Source organism: Glycine soja, chromosome 4 (genome assembly GCF_004193775.1).
Source record: "Glycine soja cultivar W05 chromosome 4, ASM419377v2, whole genome shotgun sequence".
In the NCBI taxonomy this organism is placed as follows: Eukaryota; Viridiplantae; Streptophyta; class Magnoliopsida; order Fabales; family Fabaceae; genus Glycine; species Glycine soja.
The window spans coordinates 16499891-16518113 of NC_041005.1; the positions used below are offsets into that span (position 1 = coordinate 16499891).

The 18223-nt window shown below is 36.8% G+C and overlaps 1 pseudogene; it reads right to left on the minus strand.

Annotated features, from left to right (window-relative positions):
• Positions 1-5029: 5029 nt before the first annotated feature.
• LOC114410615 lies at positions 5030-11451 on the minus strand (annotated as a pseudogene).
• Between the last annotated feature and the right edge of the window lie 6772 nt (positions 11452-18223).

An 18223-nucleotide genomic window follows, 5' to 3' on the forward strand; every position in this document is an offset into this window, starting at 1 on the left:
AGGCCGTACCCGAATCAAATAAACATGAAAATGCAGTAACTAGGAAGTGATCCTAGGTCATTTCCCAGCGAGCAATGACAAACCAAATGTTCATAATATACTTGTGCAGTAACAGTAACGATTGGGGAGGGGTTGTTTGTTTTGTGATTAAAGAGCAGAACAAGTAAACTGGAATATGAAACTACTAATATTAAAAATGGGTTGTTTCCTCTGATTCAGAAGCCATTCTCTTATCCTGGGTTATGGAGAATTCATCCCTAACAGTCAACCACTTAATCCAACCTTATTTCAATTTACTAAGCGAAAATCAACTTAGGGTTGTCAATACGTGATTAGGCACCACATACACCAGTTAGCCCTTCGTCCATTAAGCATGAACGCCAGTTAGGCTCAGAGGCAATTAATCGAACACGAAGCGTGCACTGATTAATGTTCACGAATTTGGGATAACTGGTGAAGGGAAAACTGCCAGGAAACCACATTACAAACGAAACCTCAAAGAGAGTTGGGCTTCGTCCTCAAAAGGAAACAACACCAGAAAAACTAGCCTTCCATAGATTCAAACAGAAAACGCAAATGAAACATGAAGCAGAAACGCAAATGAACAGAAACGTAAATGAACAGAAATGTAAAATGAAACAGAAACGTAAATGAAAGTAGAAGAAGAAGCAAGAACGAAATTGTAATTAGAAGCAGAAAACGGAAAATTGCATTACGAACAAAAACAGTAGCCTTAGAATAGAAAAAAAAAAAGAAACCTAAAACAAAAGCTCTGAATAATAAAATAGCATAACAGAATAGCCTTGCACGAATCCCAAGGCTGCTATTTAAAAAGAGTCACTCAAAGTCACTGGGCCCTATTACAATACTCTGGCCCAAAACGAAATAAACACTGAACAACATAAAATAAAATTGTGAAATTTCCTAATTAGAAATTAACTAAGGTAAGCGCTGCTTTATTTGCCCTCTTCAAGTCCATAACCAAAATCCGGATTAAGCCCAATGTTTCATTAATTCCTGAAATTATATTAAAAACATCAAATTAGCTAAATGAGCCCAAATAATAAAACTGCCTGATTAATTGACAATTAAGACCAATCAGTAATTAAAATGGTGCAAAAAGGGTTTAGAAAATAGAAGAAAATGATGGCACATCAGGGATGTTGTAGTAAATGGTCCTTACATTCCTAAAGTTGTTGTTGTTGATGGAAAAGAGGTAGAAAAAGACTTTAATTCTTGGACATGAGAAGAAAATAGGCATGTTCAATATAATGATAGAGCTAAAAATATTCTTGCCACCACTTTAACACTTCATAAGTTTTATCCTGGCTCTCAATGTGCAAAAGCCAAAGAAATTAGGGAAATCTTAGAAGTCACTCATGAAGGTACTATGGAGTCAAAAGGGCAAGTAATAACACTCTCATTCAAAAATACAAAATGTTTAGAATGTTGCTGGAAAAAAAATGTTTTCGATGTGCAAAAGCATTTTACACATGTGGTGAATCATTTGTTGGCTCTTGGAAAAAAAAACATTTGAAAGAGAGGAGCTGAATGTAAAAGTTCTAAAAAGTCTCAATAGAACTTGGCAATCCAAAATTACAACGATATTGGAATCTAAAGATTTAAGTACAATGAAGGTAGCTACACTTTTGCTAAGATAAGAGAGTTTGAGTTAGAGCTTGGAAGACTCAAGGATGAAGAAGAAGGGATTAACCTTAAAGACGAGCACTAAGACAAGCACTTCACATTATGAAGCTAGTGATGAAGACCCTTCAAAAAATTCAGATAATGAAAATCTAAATTTTCTTGTCAAGAAGTTCTCCAAGTTCACGAAGAAGAAAGGAAAGAACAAAGGGAACTTCAAAAGAAGTGCACAAAGAAAAGTGACTCCACTCCCATAATTTACACATGGTCACATAAAAGAGGATTGTCCAACCTACCACAAGAAACAACAATGAGGTGATAAGAAGCAAAAGAATTCATTTAAGAAGAGAATAGCATAAAAAGCATGGGATGATGATGATGCTAGTTCTTCAAGTGACTCAAGTGAGGAAGAAGTAAACTCGTGTCTCATGGCCGACATTGATTAGGATGAGACCAAAAGTAATGTAAGTGACTTTTCTTCCAAATCTAACATAAACTGTGACAATCTACTTGATGCATTCAAAGAGTAACATCAAGAAGCACAAAGAATCACCTTTGTGAACAAGAATTTAAAAGGTCAAGTTAGATGGCATAATGAGGGCTCCATTTGTAAATGTAAATCTAGCAATATTGCTTCTAGCTCAAATTGTGAAAAATGCAAGCATCTTCAATGAAAAATTGATTATCTTGCAAAGACACTTGCAAAGCTCACAAGTGGAAGAACAAACTTAGATGTCATATTGAGTTCTCAAAAGTGTGTCATGAGTAGGGTTGGACTTAGGTATGGTTTAGGGAGAAAACAAAAGACTTATAAGAGTTTCTTTAACTTATCTACACCTTCCACCTCATCTTTCATTTCGTGTCACTATTGCATGTATAAAGGTCATATCTCTTCATCATGTTTCATTAAAAGATATGGTGTTCCAAGCATAAAGCATTAGTGGATTCCCAAAGGAAACAAAAAAGAATACTAACCCAAAAGGACCCAGCATTAATTGGGTACCTCAATCTTCTCCCTGAAATTGTTTTATAGGGATGCCTTAAAGTCAAACACTCAATGAATGTGGTATTTGGATAGCTGATGTTGAAGGCATATGACCAAAGACAAATCCAATTTGTCTCTCTAACAAAAAAAACAAGAAGGATTTGTTACCTATGGTAACAACAACAAAAGGAATATTCTAGGTTATGGTAATGAAAGTTTAAAAGTTCTAGCAACCTTGAGGAGACTAGACCATTGATGTTGGAGAAGCAAATTGTTGATACAAGTCAACAATCTACAAAGGAGCTGCCCAAAGAATGGAGAACCTTTAGGTACTTTATCACTTGACAACATAATAGGTGATATAAATAAAAGGAAAGCACTTTATGGACTTCAGCAAGCCCTAGATCTTGGTATGATAGATTGAGTAATTCCTTACTTGAACATAAATTTGAAAGAGGTAAGGTTGACACTACCTTGTTCATTAAGAAAACTAAAAAGAACATCTTACTAGTTCAAATTTATGTTGATGGTATTATTTTTGGAGCCACAAATGATGCCTTGTGCAAAGAGTTTGCTAAGACAATGAAGGGAGAGTTTGAAATGTCCAGGATGGGAGAGTTATCCTACTCCTTAGGACTCCAAATAAAGCAGTTAGAAAGTGATATCTTCATCAACCAATCTAAGTATTGTATTGACTTGCTTAAGAAGTTTGGTATAGAGAAGTCCAAAAAGTCATCAACACCTATGGCTACCATGTTGTACCTTGACCACATTCCTTTGAGATGTGACAACACAAGTGCAATAAACTTGACCAAAAATCTAGTCATGCATTCTAGAACTAAGCATATATAAATAAGATATTGTTTCATTAGAGATCTTGTGCTTAAAGGAGATTGTCCTATAGAGTTTGTAGATACAACCAACCAACTAGCTGACATCTTTACAAAACCTTTGCCTAGGGATAGATTCTACACCATTGGAAATGAACTAGGCATTCTACATGAAGAATATCTAGTATAACATGCATATGCATTCATGTGTATGTTTTTTAATCTTATGTCTTGTTTCTTTTCTTCTTGTATAATGTTTATGTATGTCTAGCCTAGTTTGTGTTTGTTGGTGTATGACTTGTATGTCTTGAGTGTAAATAATATTATTTTTGTGTCATAAGTGCTTTCTATTCGCACTTAGTTAATTTTATCAACAAATAATCGACTATTTCTTGTTGTGCTTGAAGTTGAAAAACTTCAAAAGCACAAAATGGTCGACTATTTCAAGTGAATAATCGACTATCTTGCATATAGAAAATTTCTAGCTTCAAAGATAGTTGACTATTTCAAGTGACTAATCAACCAAATGGTTTTGGGAACATATGTTGTCTTAGATACAATTGATTATTTCCCCAAAACAATCAACTATTTATACTAGACAACTTTCTGTGTGGTTTTTCTACACAAAATAGTCAATTAGGCTCTCGTTTTAGTCGATTATTTTGTCCGTTTTGTGTTCTGAAAATTGTGTCTTTTTGTTTTGCGTGCAAAACTTAACCCCCTAATCACACCCCTTTCCCATGACCATAAACACTCATAACCTCTCAGAAGCACTCAAAACCCCTATAAAAACTCTATCCACTCATTCCCAACCTTCACACTTCAATATCTATCTTTCTCTCAAATATCTTATCTCTAAAACCCTCTTCCTCACCAAACTCAATCCTTCTCATCATGTCTTCATCCAACCCTAACAAGAGGTCAAAGAGATCTACTGTTAAGGCATCAAAGAAGAAAGAGAAGAAGCTCAGCCTTGTTGCTAATGTTGAAGGGTAGCTGTCAGATGAAAAGGACAATGTTGATTATTGGATGATAGACGATAGAGATAGGGTGGACAACAGTGATCGTCTGGTCTAGTTCTCTTGTCTTCTGAATAGTTCATCCAATCACGAAGAAGGAGCATCTAGTTGGTAGTTCATAAACATAGGTTGTATTGTAACAGTAATTGCTTTCTGTTGTAACCATTTTTTGTTAGATAGTTAGTTGTTGTCTCCTTTATAAGTAGCTATATTTTCTGGATTTAGAGAGCTTAAGAGTGCTTTGAACCCTTTAATTGTAAATTTTTTTATTCACAATAAACTTAACAATTTTGCACAATATCTCTCCTCTCCTTCTATCATTTGTGCATCCCTATATGAATAGAATTTCTTGAATCTTCCCAAAAAATTGGTATTTAGAGCTTTCGTTCAAGTTCAATTCTACATCTGCTTATGGTAGATCAAGTCATCAGTGATCAACCATGTTGTTTGTTATTTGTTTGTGTTGTGTCTTCAAAATTCTATCAAGAAAATGGTCAACACAATCAAGATTAAGAAATTCACAGGGAAGAATAGCTTCAATCTTTGGCTTATCAAGATGCGAGCCTTGTCAAAAGAATAGGGCAGTTAGGCTCCTCTCCCCAGTCAATCATCAAAGATTTATAAGTCAGTACTTTAGTTACAAGAGGAAAAGGTGCATTCTTTAATTCTCTTATCTCTGTCTACTGAGGTTCTTTATGAAGTTTCTGAAGAACTTACTATTGTCAGGCTTTGGATCAAATTGGAGAAACTCTTCATAACAGAAACAATCTGTAACAAGTTGCTTCTTAAATGATGTATGTTTGGCCTTCAAATGAGGGAAGGTATGCCACTAAAGGAACATCTTGATGAACTAAACTTTGTTTTGATGGTGCTACGCGACATTGATGTAAAGATGGAAAATGAAGATCTAGCAACGATTCTTCTAGTCTCTCTTTCCCCCTTCTATGAGAATTTTGTAATTTCTCTTAGTGTAGGCAACAACTCCATTACAATTGAAGAATTAAAATCCAGTCTCTATTCTAGAGAGCTTCGACTAATGGTGTTTGGAATGTTGATGAAGTCTTTGCATTTAGATTATCGGTGACTAATTATGCTAAAGGGAAGAAGAAGAAGAAGAAAGGCAAAGGTGGTAAGAAATGCAAAGTCGATCCTAAGGACATATGCAACTACTACAAAGAATCGAGCCATTGAAAGCAAGGATGTCCAAAGAAAGAAAAGAAAGGTTTTTTATTTTTCCTATTTAGAATGACTTCTCATCGGAAAATGATTTGGTTCTGGATGTTGGTAAACAACTACATCAACATTCTAAACAACAGGTGCTGGAATCAAGTTGTTCTTATCATATGTTTCTATATAGACATTGGTTTGTGACATATGAGAAGAAGTCTGGTGGTAACGTCCTCATAGGTAGCAATGCTTCTTATAAGTATGTCAATATGGGTTTTGTACAAATCAGAATGTTTGATGGTATTGTTAGAATCTTGACTAAAGTTCTTCATGTTCTAGAGCTTAAGAAAAATCTTGTATCTATGGGTGCCATGGATTCAAAATATTTTTCTTGTTGGGTTGAAGGTGGAGTTATGAAAATCAAAAGGAAAAGGGAAGTTTGTGGTAATTCAAGGAACCAAGCAAGGAAATTTGTGCATCCTTCAAGGGTCCACTATGAAAGGCTTTGTCTTTGCTATTTCACAATTTAGAAGTCATGAGTCCAATGGCTCATTTGATAATTCTTTGTGGCATCTGTGTTTGGGCCAATGAGTGAAAAAATCTGTATATTCTAAGCAAGAGCGAGGCTTACTTGGAAATCACAAGGTGTGTGCACAATATCTATGGGTAACAACATCGAACAAAGTTTCTAAAGATTGTGCGCACAATAAAGGCCATGTGGGACTACATCCATTTTAACTATTGTGGGGCTTTGAGAGTTCCATCACTAGGAAGGGCAAGGTATTTCCTTTTCATCATCGATGATTACTCCAGGGTGACATAGGTACTCCTAATGAAGTAGAAATCTGAAGCTTTCAAGTTTTTCAAGCATTGGATGATTCTTATGAAGAACTAGATGGAAAATTGTCTTAGGACTAACAATGGCTTAACATTCTATTCTACTGAATTCAATGAATTTTGTAGAGATGAAGACATAGCAAGATAGCTTATTGTATGCTATACTCCATAGTAAAACAGAGTAGCTGAAATAATGGACAAGATTGAATAAGAGTTTCTAGGCTAAGGTAGTCAACACGCCATGTTATCTTGTGAACTCACCATCCACTGCCATATACTTCAAGACCCTTATTGAGGTATGGTCTAACAAACCAGTTGAATACTTAATGTTGAAGGTGTTTGGATGTTCGATATACTATTACATAAGTGAGGGTAAGTTGAAGCCCAAAGCCAAAAAGGAATTCATTATGGGCTATGGAGATGGAGTCAAAGGATTTCGAGTTTGGTCTCCATCTAAAAGAAAGGTCATTCTAAGTAGAGATGTCGTCTTTGATGAAATCATTATACTACATTCTAAATCCAATGAAGATTTGTGCTAGGTTAAGGATGTCACAAAGCAGACGGAGTTTGAGAGCTCCACAATTAGAAACATTATTGATCAAAAGCAGCTTAAAGCACCTAATGAAACTGATTAGGATCTTCAAATACAACTTCAACATCAGAATTCAACACCAGTTGAGGGGACTGAATGAATGAGTCAAAAGCATCCGCAACAGCTCAAAACCACAACACACAAAAAGTCACAAAGGAAAATCAAAGTTTCTAAAAGATATGGCTTTGATATAGTGTCTTATGCACTACGGGTAATAGAAGAAATCAATTCATTCGAACAAGTCACTTATTAGGAAGCAATTTCTGGTTCTGAAGTTGAGGAGTGGATGATGGCTATGAATGAAGTGATGGAATCCCTTCAAAAGAACCATACTTTGGAATTAGTTGAGCTACCTAAAGGCAGACGAGTAGTGGGGTGCAAGTGGATCTTCAAGAAGAAATCTAGATCATCCATTGAAGAATTCATTCATTATTAAGAACGTCTAGTAGCTAAGGGCTATAATTAGAAGGAAGGAGTAGAGTACAATGAGATATTCTCTCCAATAGTTCGTAACACCTCCATATATGTTTTGCTAGCCCTAGTGGCAACTCTAGCATGGAGTTAGAGCAACTCGATGTCAAAACTATCTTTCTCCATGGAAGATTGGAGGAAGACATTCTGATGCAATAATCTGAAGGTTTTGAGGTATAAGTAAAGGAGAATTTTGTCTGTAGAATGAAAAGGTCTCTTTATGGGTTAAAGCAATCACCAAGATAGTGGTATAAGAGATTCATTGAGTTCATTGTCTCTCATAGGTACATCAAAGGTCTCTATGACTCATGTGTTTATCATAGTAGCATGGAGGGTTCCCACATCTATCTACTATTCTATGTGGACGACATGTATATAGCATCTCAAAATTTGTTGGCAATTCAGAAGCTAAAATCACTACTCAGTAGTGAATTTAAGGTAAAGGACACAGGAGCTACTAAAAAATGTAGAAGAATCTTTTTATGTGTCAGAAGGAATACATTTAGGAAGTGTTGAATCATTTTGGGATTCATCCGCAAAAGTAGTATGTACTCCTTTAAAAGTGTCCATTCATCTATTTGAACTCAATACTACTCAGTCAGAATCAAAGAAGGAATACATGTCTCATGTTCCTTATGCAAGTGTTATGAGTAGGTATACGACTAATCCTAGGAAGGAATATTGGCAAGTTGTGAAACATATATTTAGATACCTTAACTTTGTGTTTGGATCAATACTTTAAATAGGGTAATTCATTTTAAATGGGACATTGAATATTTGACATTTTAAATTTAGTGTTTGGATAATAATTTAAAGGGAAATTGAATATCTGTCATTTTAACAAGGAATTTTAATCAACAAAAAAGGAATAATTTGAAATTCTCTTAAAAACTAAAGAATTTCAATTCCTCTACACACTCACTCCTGTCTTTCTCTCTCTCGTTCTTTCCTTTGTACAAACACTATTCACTCCTCTTGAGCCACACTTCTCAACCCACACGTTCTCGCTCCCTTGCAATTTTGAGACCCTTGCTCTCTCATGGTGGTTCATACAAGGTTGGTTTCATTTTTCACAAAACTCTCACAAGGGGTCTTTTTAACAAAGGTTTCATTTTTTATTTCATTAGTTTGTGATTTGTTTTTTATTTAGTTGTTTGATTTCATATTTTGTTTTTTACTTGATTGGGTTTCATTGATTTCTTGCTCATTGTGCTTTGTTGTTGTTGGATTTTTCACTGCTTAAAGACCTAGAAGGTAAAAGCTTGATTTAATTTGTGCTTTTGTTCCTATCCTGCTTTGAATGGTTTCCTTACCTTTTACATTTTAGATATGTGCTTCATTTATCTATAGGTTATAGTTCTGTTAAAAAAGCATTGTATTGAAAGTTTGTGTCAAGTATGCTTATGCTTACCTTGTCAAGTGTGATGGTGTAGCACAGTAATCACAACACAGGGCTCCTTAAAATCATCCTACAATTAATACTACAAAATACATGTTTAAGTGCTTCACAGAAACCAAAATAGGTAATACAATCTTCGTATCAACCTTTAGAAAGGAAAATGCATCACTCTCACTCAATGAAGGTCTCCATAGTGGATACAACAAATGGAGAAATTTATTGTCAATGACTATTTTGTTCCACACAAAAAAAAATATGTATGGAGAAAGATAACTACAAAATCTGAATCCTTGTCTAAAATATTTTGGCTTCAATCTTAGAACATTTCTGGTTTGCTTGTTGATTTTATTTTCAGGCTTTCAGCTTGGTGAAATTGTGCCTATTCTCTCAATGGGTTTAGATTCTATGTGCCAGGTTTTTGTTATTTAGGCTCACCTTGTTGCCAACCATTTCCCTAGTTTACTTTGTGGAACTTTGATTTTACTAGCTCAACAAAATAATTATACAGTTAAGTATATATTACGAAATGATCAATGATCATTTGCTTACCTGAAGTGTCAACTTAAAAATTTTGTCACGGTTTTTATTTTCCACATCATTGAGCTTCAATTTGACATCCTTATAGTTCACTAAAACTGATGCGTACTCCTACAACAGAATCTTTTCTCTGTCATCTAATCCATTTATAAACATCTTCCTCCAGTTAGGTTGATCATCCTCACTAATGTCCAGATCATGTGATTCAGTGTCAAGATTGCTCACTATATAAGATAAATCATCTTTATCCTGTTGTACCAGCTTCTAAATCCTTATTCATAAAATTCCTATCATTCAAATTGGACTTGTTAGTATCGACATTTTCACCATCGTCTTATTTTATTGTCTTGACATCTGTGTTATCAACAAACAAGTTATCATCATGCTCTTTAGATTTCCCCCTGATTTATCATCAGAAGTAGTTCTCTTCTTTTTGTAAAGTACCAAGTTCTCCTCCTCCTCATCTGGCTTCATGTTATTCAATTTTCCAAAAAAGTGCTCAAGGTTACAGCTAGCTTCAGTAAAGTGTGTTTGGAGGGTGTCGTCTTGAGTTCTAACACTTTGGTTGAACATTTTAACTCTCTGCAACTCTTCCTCCAATTCCATTAGCTTCTTGTTGGTAACTTCTGAGCCTTCTATGAGCATTTCCCTGTCTTCTTCCAACTTCTTTAAATTTGTTTGAAGTCCATCTATTTCTGATTTTAGTCTCTTTACCATTCTATTCCGAGATGAAACCGCACTTTCCAAGGTACAAACCTTATTTACAAGCTCATGAATGCACTCAACCATTTCATTCACAGTGAGGGAATTACTTGAATATTCCTCCAAATTTTGTTTGATCTTCTCTCTCAACATCCCCATGTTATGCTCCTCTTGCTCCACCTCTTCATCTATACATTTTTTTATTTGTTCCTACATTCGCAGACTTGTCCACATCATCTTGCTTTTGTTGATTTATATATTTAGAAATGAATTGGTCTCTAAGGGTCTCAAACTTCTCGTGAGCTTTCTTAACCCTTTGATACTCCTCTTTAGCATCATTAGATGATTGTGTCTGTATCTCTTTCAACTTGTCCAGGGTCTGTTGGCATGATTTTAGAGTTGGGGCCGCCATCAAAGCACTAGCATCATTGTCTTCATATTGTGGCCGCCAACACCAAACTCATCTTGCAAGCTGCAAACTCTTTTTCTATGATACTTTGATCTGGTCTTCAATTTCCCAATACTTTTCATAGGAGTGTTCATACAAACTCCTCTCAAACTCTTTCTTGGTTTGGAGTGACAATATTTCCTTCTGAAGCTTGTCAATATCAACCAAGGCTTCAACCTTGGTCAGAATTGAGCTTGAAATTGTTGGAACATAATTTGTTGAGCTATAAATCCTCTTAAGTGGACCCTTTCTAGAGAGCAACATGGATAGACATCTAAAGTCCATCTTTGGGGTCTTAGGAACTCTAGGAATGGATGGTTTATTATGTGGTTGATTGTTGGAGTCTGCAACACCCCATTTTTCGTAAAATAAATTAAAAAGGATTTTATTTAAAAATAAATAGAGTTTTAGAAAAATAATGAAGTTTTTATAATTAAATAAATAAGGAGAAATAATTTTATTAATTAAAATAATAGTTTTAAGGTAAATAAAACAAATATATGTGCAAAAAAATGATTTATTTATTCATTTGATAGGAAGTAAAATAGAGTTTTTTTTATAAAATGATAGAATAAAGAAAAATAGCTAGAGTAAATAGTAGGCCCTAAGTACCCTAGTTATAAATAGAGACATTTTGGGTCAGTTTTCACATTAACAATACGTCTTTACGCTTCCTCTTTGTTAGTCGTCTTATACAACTAACTTTTGTATAGAAAACTTTTTCTAAAACTTGTATAGTTCCCCAATTTATAGTTATTTTATAGGTATTTGTATATAAATCTTGTTTTGTTTGAGTAGCTGCCTTTAGAGTACCTCCCATGTGATTTAATGATAAAATTTTGCATAATTTCAGGTCAAAATCTTGAAGTGCTTAGAAGAGCAATCGCGCTAAGCGCACCCTGTGGGCTCAACGCGCATCCACCGCTAAGCGCGGCTTCAACGTGCTTAGCGTGACAAGGGAATTTGGAAGAGCACAAGAATCTAGGCCGCGCACTAAGCGCGAGATCAGCTCACTAAGCGAGATGTTTGTCTCTAGCCAGGCTCAGCACACGATTGCCGCCAAGCCCAAATCCACTTACTCACGCTAAGCGCAAGGGTGGCGCTAAGCGCGACGTCGCAATTTCAGAGCCTATTTAAGCCTGAATTGTCAAAGTTAGGGTAGACAACAAAATTTCCAGAGTACAGTACTTGGCTTAGACTTCAAGAAAGACTCTGGAGGCAGCAAAAAGGAGCAGTTGTGCAGAGAATCCAAGGTTTCTACATTTTTGGAGAGATTAGTGAGTGTTAGCGTGATTGTGAGGTGCCAAGAAGAAGAGGAGGGATCCCTCTTCTTGTGTAAGCAACAATTATTATGTACTCTCTATCTCATTTGTGTTGGGGTTTCTGTGTATGGTTGGCTAAACACCCTAGTTGGGGATTTCTAAGGAACAGTTGATGTAATTATCTTTAATATCTAATTAATTGTGTTTTGTGTGTTCAATGCTTCTTTCAATGCTTAATTATTGCATGCTCTTGGTCTGATCAACCATTTGTGTGCATCGTTAGGTGACTTTAGCATTGGGAAATGTATTGTTGCCTTAGAACTTGATAGAAGCAAGACTAAATAACTACATTACTAGGGATGGATTGTGGGGTTTTGATTTTCTGAATATGCTGTGATGATAATGTTGTTTAAGTTAAGCCTAGTCTTACAAGAGGGATTTGCGGATGAAGCTTAGGTTAAATTAGTCTAAACTTATGAGGGATCGAGGTTGATCACTTTAGGCTATAGCATTGAACACAAGAACATGATTAATTAGAGAAATATCCTTATATGCATCAACTTGTTTGTTAGAAAGACCCAACACTTTTTTCCTATTGTTGTCAACTTTTACTTACTTGCATTTACTATTTTTACCATAGAATTAGTATATTTCTGTTTTTAACCATCAATTATCAATGTTTGTTCCAGCAATGCCTTACTTTTGTATAAAACTTTGTCTAATAAGCAAGTTCCCTGAGTTCGATACTCGGATCAAGTGGTTGAGAAATTTCTGAAGAAGTATTTCCCGAAGTCTAAGACTGCAAAAGGAAAAGCAGCCATCTCTTCTTTTCACCAATTTCCAGATGAATCCCTAAGTGAGGCCTTAGAAAGATTCTGTGGTCTATTGAGAAAAACACCCATTCACAGATTCTCATAACTGATTCGGCTCAACATTTTTATTGATGGGTTAAGGCCACAGTCCAAGCAACTATTAGACACTTCTACTGGGGGAAAAATAAAGTTGAAGACCCTCGAATAAGCCATGGATCTTATTGAAAATATGGCTGCAAGTGACATTGCTATTCTCAGAGATAGAGCCCACGTACCAACAAAGAAAAGTCTTCTGGAATTTACATCGCGAGATGCATTGTTGGCATATAACAAGTTGTTGTTCAAGCAACTGGAAGCATTGACCAAAACACTAAGTAAGTTGCCAACTCAAATACATTCTATGCAATCTTTACCATCTACTGTTTTGCAGGTTGCAGGGTGTGCCATCTGTGGTGGAGCACACAATTATGGCTGTTGTATCCCCAATGAAGAACCAACTCATGAAGTCAATTATATGGGGAACCAGCCAAGGCAAAATTTCAATGTAGGTGGATATTCCGTGTTTCAGCATGGCCAACCATATAATTCATAGCAAGGACAATGGAGGAATCACCCTGGAAACCAGTTCAACAAAGACCAGGGTGGTCCATCTAACTGGCCACAACAACAAGGGCCTAGTCTCTATGATCAAACAACGAAGTAGGAAGAAACTCTGACTCAATTTATGCAGGTATGTATGTCAAACCATAAGAGCACAGAGTCAGCCATTAAGAATCTGGAAGTCCAAGTGGGACAGCTGGCAAAAAGGTTGGTGGATAGGCCGTCAAGCATCTTTAGAGCTAACACTGAGAAGAATCCGAAGGAAGAATGTAAAGCTATAATGACAAGGAGCAGAATGGCAATTCTGGTTGATGAAGGTAGAGCTAAAGAGAAGGTGGAGGGATATAAACAACAGTCGACAGCTGAGCTGGCACTGGAACTAGTTTTTGATTTTGTTGAACTTGAGGAAGTTTTGGAAGATGAAGATGACCAATAGGAGAGAGAGACACCAATAAAAGAGAGTGAAATAGGAATAAAGATGAAGGAAGAACAAAAAGAAAAAGTAGAAAAAGAAAAAAATCAGAAAAATGAAAAAGAAAAAGAGAAGGTTGATGAGGAGAAAAAGAAGAGCAAGAGTGAGGTTTCAAGAGAGAAAAAGAGAGAGATTACTTCAGCTGAAGGTAAGGAAGTACCATATCCATTGGTACCTTCCAAGAAGGATAAAGAGCGACACTTAGCCAGATTTCTTGACATCTTCAAGAAGCTAGAGATCACTTTGCCTTTTGGATAAGCTCTCCAACAGATGCCACTCCATGCCAAATTCTTAAAAGACATGCTGACAAAGAAGAACTGGTATATCCATAGTGACACAATAGTTGTGGAAGGAAATTGTAGTGCTGTCATTCAACGCATCCTTCCCCCGAAGCACAAAGATCCTGGAAGTGTCACTATACCATGTTCTATTGGCGAGGTTGTTGTGAGTAAAGCTCTCATAGACTTGGGAACTAGTATCAATTTAATGCCTCTCTCCATGTGCCGGCGACATGGAGAGATAGAGATAATACCCACACACATGACCTTACAGTTGGCTGATTGCTCTATCACAAGACCTTATGGAGTGATCGAAGACGTTTTGGTTAGGGTCAAACATTTGATCTTTCCAGCAGATTTTGTAGTGATAGACATTGAAGAAGATGTTGACATTCCCCTAATTCTTGGAAGACCTTTTATTTCCACCACAAGCTGTGTGGTAGACATGGGGAAGAGGAAACTACAAATGGCCATAGAAGACCAGCAAATAAGTTTCGATATGTATCATGAAGAGAAAGCTTTTCCTGACCAAAATGTTTGTTTGAAGGTGAATGTGATGGAGGAAAAGAGACTAGAGAAGAAGGTTCTGGAAGTTGGAACCTTGTTGGACCCAGGATAACAGGAAGATGCATCATGCTAATGACGTTAAAAGAGCGCTTACTGGGAGGCAACCCAGCTTTTCTTTCCTTTTTCTCTTTTTCATTTTGTATCTCTTGCATGTAGTTAGGATAGTTGCTTCTGATGGTGATTAATTTTTCAGTTGTCCATCCGCTAAGCGCAACCCTTGAGCTAAGCGCCATGTCTTCACGCGCTAAGCCTAAGCTTGCTCGCGCTAAGCGCTTATACCCCTGGCTAGTTGGTTGAATAGTTCAGCTAAGCGCACATCCTTGCGCTAAGCCCAACATGTTCACTAAAAGTGAACTTTGAGCAATGGGCTTAGCGGAGATGATGCGCTAAGCGCCACTCCTTCTCTGGAAAAATTTATTGTAGCAGCGCTAAGCATGCTGTCTTGAGCTAAGCCTCATATCCATTCTGGAATTGAACTTTCACGAGTTGGGCTTAGCAACAGGATGCGCTAAGCATCAATCCCTGACTATTTTTTGAAATGCTTGGAAGTGCGCTTAGCGCGCTTGTTGCGCTAAGCCTGAACTACTCTCTGTAAGTTGAAGCTTGATTGCGCGCTAAGCCTTTCATCTCAGGCTAAACGCATATTACAAAAAAAATTTGTGTTGCAGAAAGCGTTATGCGCAGCCTACGGCGCTAAGCCCCAGATCTTCTCTGGAATTTGAAACTTCAAGTTGGGCTTAGAGCGAGGTTAGGCTAAGCGCATGGGTTTTAAACTCAAACGGCATGTTGGCACACTAAGCGCAACTATGCGCTAAGTGCGCCAAATGAAAATGCTAAAATAAAATAGAACTACCATAGGCATTTACCTTTACACTTCAAACCTTTTACTCCCTTGTGCTTTTATTCATTTTGTTGCCTCTGCTTCAAGTTATTCATGCTTCCTTGCTTCTTCTTACATTCCAACATAATCCAAGTAAGTAGTGCTTCATTTTCATTTTCATTTTCATGTTTTGAACCTTAGGATAGATGATTTCTTGCTTTGTTAGCTTGCATTGATGTTTAGGTTAGGGTTCTAGCTTTAAAATTTTCCATTTTAAGGATTTAGGTTAGGTTTTAGAGCCCTTTAGGGGCAATGCCTGAAAAAGGGGTGAGGACCCCTATGTTTCTGCTGGAAATCGCAATGAATGCACTAAGTGTTTGGCTTCCGACAAGTGCACCGGATCGCACAAGTAGTATAAAACGGTAAGAATCGGGTATCGAACACTCGGGGAACTTGTGTTATTTGGTAGGCTATTTCAGCAAATAGGTGTCTGGTGTGCAAAGGTAAGTGTGAATATGAACAGGTGTATAAACTATCTGTGCAAAAAGAAAGAAAAACACGCGAGAGAAATGATGTGTAAAAACAAGTAGAGAACACGTTGGCCTTCCTAATAGGTGCCTGATGCTAAAAAGATATTCTCTATCTAACAATGTTCATGTGCTCTTATGGTGTCTCCAGACATACTAAACCCGGATTCCTCATGATAGTTTAGCCAAATCCTGATCAAGCATCGTCCGCAGATTCCTCTTGTAAGACTAAACTCAACCAGGACCGCATTAAGACACATATACACAACTAAATTATCACACCCCGATTCCTCGTGATAGTACGACAACTTAGCCCTGTACTATCAAGGACTTTAAAGTCAGCCCAGTTTCCACTGTTGAATGACCCTAACAAAGCATGCATCTACGTGATCAAGGTAAAGGCATACTAGAGTGAGAAGCAGATAGCACAAAGAACACACAAAACATCATCAAATAGATAAAAATATATTTACATCAGGTACCTATAGGGAAGATCCAACAGAGGATTTAGCTTTCCATAATCAGGAAGCCTTCTTTACAACAAAGAGAATAACAAGATGAAAGATTGCAAAAATAAAAGTGGTGACGATGTCTCCTTCACCTCAAGGATCTCACAATCACTCACAAACTCATCTCAAGCTTTCAAACCGGCTCCTGCTTTAAGCTCTGGTCTCTGCAGATCTTCACACAACAAAATCTCTCAAAACTCTCTAGAACTTGGACCTTCTCTCTCTAGAAACCCTAGACAAGCAAAGCTTTGAATCTCAGTCCAAACTCTCTTCTAAATTCTTATTTCAGGCTTAAATAGGTGGCTTTGTTCGTGCTCGTGCGCTTAGCACACTTATGGACCACTTAGCGCACATTAGTGAATTTTGGCTTAGCGCGTGCCTTTCTTGCTTAGTGGATGAATTGAAGTGGTGCGCTTAGCAAACCTGTACAGCTCATCTTCTTCTAGAGTCTTCCTCGCGCTTAGCCCATGAGTGTTGCGCTTAGCGGATGCTCGCTAAGCCAGCAGATTGGCTTAGCGAGAAGGTGAAAAACAAAACTTTTCAAAGCTTGCCTAATTAACCTGAAATTGATAGAAAATGATTATTAAACACACAAAATGAAAGTACTAAGTATTTATTACCTATACTTAACTGAAAATACTTATAACACTACAAAATAACCATAAATTGGAAGAGTTTGATACAATTTACACAAGTTTTATACATATAAGTTAGTCGTATTCACCGACTAACAACTCCCCCAAATTTACGGTTTTGCTTTTCCTCAAGCAAAAAGAGAACAACTCACTTGTCCTCAAGTGACAATGACATGCAGTGACTATGTACAAAGGTGCATGCTACAAAAGTTACTGATTGCATGATAAGAGAATGGGGTAAAATGCCCTCATCACTTGTCTTTCAAAAGGTATGCAGTTATCGAAAGAGAAGAATAAAATGTAACCTGAACAATTAGATGGAGCTAATCATAAGACAGATATCAAGGAAAGTAGCTTAAACCACAGTCTCACGGCTACTATTTCACTTAAGCACAAGTGTTTAAGCTATTCATTAATAACAACTAGCAAGAGGTCCAATCTTTGAATTTCATCTCATGCCATAAAGTCAGAAATGTATAAATAGAATCAGAAGAACTTTCTCAGGCTTGTAGTGAGGCTTGGCTACAAAAATTCATTGGTCTTTCTAGGATTCAAAGGTTTAGATTCTAAGAGAGCACAAATCCTAGACTTATCCCAATGGTCTTTTTAATACAATTAGCTTGCTCACTAGCTTTTCACTTTTATTTGGTTTTGACCTTGTTACATCAGCACACTTTTCTTCTTTATTCTTCTCTCTCTCTCTCTTTTTTTACAGACAACTTGTGTGTTGTGTGTGCTGATGCTTTATCTCTTTCTTTGCATCCCAATTAGTTCCACTCCCCCAAATTTGGGTTAAATTTGCCTTGAACTCTATGCTCTCCTAGAATCTAAACAAGGTATCTGGAGAGAATCATTTAGGTTCAGGGTTCAATTTATCGACAAACTCATTCAGCGCACAAAGGGTGCAAATGATAGAGTTATAATTCAAGGTAAGCGTTTTGGTCAAAAGGCTTGTGTCGCAACCTACCTGTCATACCCTAATTTCGTCCGGGGACCTTTGCTTGATGACATGCGACTTTTCTTTGGTCCTTGCAAGGTGCTTGGCACCCATCATTAGGCAATTTATGAAATTCCAGGACATGCCGGAAAACCAAAAAATATTGATGCACA